The sequence below is a fragment of the Atta colombica genome, unplaced genomic scaffold (assembly GCF_001594045.1).
Source record: "Atta colombica isolate Treedump-2 unplaced genomic scaffold, Acol1.0 scaffold207, whole genome shotgun sequence".
Classification (NCBI taxonomy): Eukaryota; Metazoa; Arthropoda; class Insecta; order Hymenoptera; family Formicidae; genus Atta; species Atta colombica.
The window spans coordinates 2,796,049-2,799,049 of NW_017259302.1; the positions used below are offsets into that span (position 1 = coordinate 2,796,049).

The 3,001-nt window shown below is 39.7% G+C and overlaps 1 protein-coding gene across 1 annotated transcript in view; it reads left to right on the forward strand.

Annotated features, from left to right (window-relative positions):
* Positions 1–3,001, forward strand: part of LOC108687433 (Down syndrome cell adhesion molecule-like protein Dscam2) — an 83,316-nt gene that overhangs the window by 45,507 nt on the left and 34,808 nt on the right. The gene's annotated exons all lie outside the window — the stretch shown is intronic.

Here is a 3,001-nt window from a genome sequence, read left to right on the forward strand (position 1 = left end):
TAGATTAGAAAAACAGAATATCTTGTTGTACATACGTACAAAATACTTGCATTACTGGACAATCCCTAAATCTACACTTATCTGCAATACGGATAACATATATTTTATTGCAACTTTAGATGTAAATCAAAACCTATTTCTAACTTATTATTTTAATGATTTTGTTAGTTCCAATTTTTATCAGTCGAAAGTTTTCTTTGTTACTAGTTTTGTAATTAATTCATTTCGCGGGTAACAAATTCCAGATTTATAAGAAACTTAATCTTTTTTTATGTTATTAGGAATTGACTATCATGGGAGCCTCGCGATATCCGATCAGTATTTCAATAATACTTTCGCCGCTCTTTACGCGCTCATGAATTTCACGATAATAAACACGATATTAAACACAAGATCGGGACAATCACGCGGAGCGTTAAATTATTTTCCGACTCCGATTCTGGCAAACTTCCATTTTGTTGACGGCGCGCCATGGAATCGATGCAGTCGGGGTAAATAACGAGGCGAAGCGGAATCATCGGTCTCAATGAATTGCAGACAGTACGCGCTGTTTGCATGCATTAATGACACAAAGCCCGGACGTGTAATAGCCCGGCCGGAGTAATCGCTCGCGACAAAGTCGCGCGAACGATGTCGATGGCGGAATCACCGTTGTCGCGTTGCACTGCAAATCTGTCAAGGATTATACCAATCCACCGTGCATGAAAGCGATACACACGATCGACGTATAACTCGCCAAAATTAATGGAAACGTTTCACGTGTATCGACAGCATGGAGATACGAGAAGCATGTTGCTGTTGCACCGAGAAAAATGGAAGCGGCAGGAATGATGTAGCACTTCGACACAAGCTTAATTTCAATGACAGGCTCTTTGACCAGTTCGAAGTTGATTAGCCTTTAATGAAAATGTCAGGACTCTTTTAATTTCTCGAGTTATAAACGAATGAAAATGAAGAGCTTTTCAGAAATAGATCGTGTCTTTGCTGGATGGAACTAGGTCTGAAAATTGAGTCAGAAAGGCAATAATCATTACACGTATTAATTATGTACTTAACTTTGTGTCATCTTACATTACTATATATTGTGTTATTTATAAATTAATGGGGACGGAAATATACTTAGAATAGAAAGACTGTCAAACTGTCACGTAGAGAAATTGAGCCGTAACAATTTCAAATTTCAAAGTTGCATAAGCTTATATCTTACGTTCACATCAGGGAATTTAACCATCTGCAGATCATATAGAAATTTGAAAATCCAAACGATTGTTCCATTTTAAATGATTTGATAGATGGTAAATGGAAGAGATTAGCCTCCTTCCCTAAAAAAAAAGATTACTGATTAATGGAAACTAGAGATACTTAAGTAAGAGATTGGATACCATACTTTTGGTCCACAATATTTTTCAGAACCTGCTTAAGATAAAATGAAATATCCACGTATCTCATTTTTAAGTATTTATCTCATTCTGTCTCGAGCAGGTTCTAAAAAATATAACGATTCAATCAAAAAATTATCTAAAAATGTCTAATCTTTTAAGCCTGCAGTACACGATGCTTGTTTTTCTGTTAAATTGCTTGCATTTTAGTAAATTACTAAAAAATTCTCATTTTGCGTGATATAATTCTTATAGTAATTTACTAAAACGCAAGCAAAACCAGGAGGAAAACAAGCATTACGTGTCACAAGCTTTACTTGAGAATCTCTAATGAAGACTTACTGGCTAAGGAATATGTTTTGTGGCAAGTGAAAATGTCGTCGACAACACAAGTGATGCGGTTCACGGGCACTGGAACGTTGGGCCCGCGAATAGCGGGGCGTGGCACGCAATGCGAATAGAAGGGGATATTCTGATTTACGCCGCGGGGCAAACAGCCTAGCTGCCTCGAATCAACTCGACCCGGTCGCGCGCCACCCCCGTTCGTCCGCGCGCGTTCGGGGTTATTGTCGGCTCTATAATTTGGGGTTAATTCACTGGGCGGCACTCGAGTTCAGGCGTCAAACCACAGATCGATAGTTCCGCCCGCGCGCACCGTTGGGATTGTCATGTAAATGTTGCGTGCATAATACTCCCCTTCGTACCCTCCACCGCCGCCTTGCGGCGACCCAGGGCCATTTCCACGGCGATGATCGCCGCAGGCTGGCCTCCACTATCTCTCCTGCGTGCTGCGTGCTACATGGCTATATGAACGCACGATGCGCAGCGCTGAATGCACCTGATTCAGGCGATATTCCAACATTCCGGCGGAAACTAACTCGCATTCTCCGCGACAGTCAGTTCACAGCGACTATCACAGAGTGGTAGTTCGAAAGATTCGTCGGTATTTATATATATATATGGGTGTGTGTGTGTGTGTGTGTGTGTGTGTGTGTGTGTGTGTGTGTGTGTGTGTGTGTGTGTGTGTGGTGTGTGTGTGTGTGTGTGTGTGTGTGTGTGTGTATGCATATACATATATACTGTCGTAAAATCGCAATCTCCAACTTCAATTAATTAAATTGGAACGACTTAAGGCTTTAAAATGAAATTAAATATATTGTCGTCACTCTGTGAAATTACTTTTATACAATCTGTCCTGTTTGTGCTTGTACAATTTTTCTGGTTTATCTCGGTGTTGCATTTGTTTAGAGATACGAGTTTGTTTGGGCGAGTAGTGGTTTGAAAAATTCTCTTTCTTTCTCACTTCGCGCGATGACAATTTGAAGAAAATCCTGACTATCGCATGGAGATTTTCCTTGGATATTCCTCATCGTTTGCTCGAGTAATGCGCGTATATATAGGGTGGATTTAGACACATTGCGATGCATGCCACAACTTCAAAATTCCTATATCTGCAATTGATTACACAATCGATGTAGTTTACTTATGATAATATTGTTATGCAGTCCAGCGAACGAAAATAAACATCCTTTACGTTCTCAAGCTCTTCAGTTATTGTCGCATGTTTTGATGTTACTTTGAAATTTTGTGTGTGTATGTGTGTATATATATATATATATATA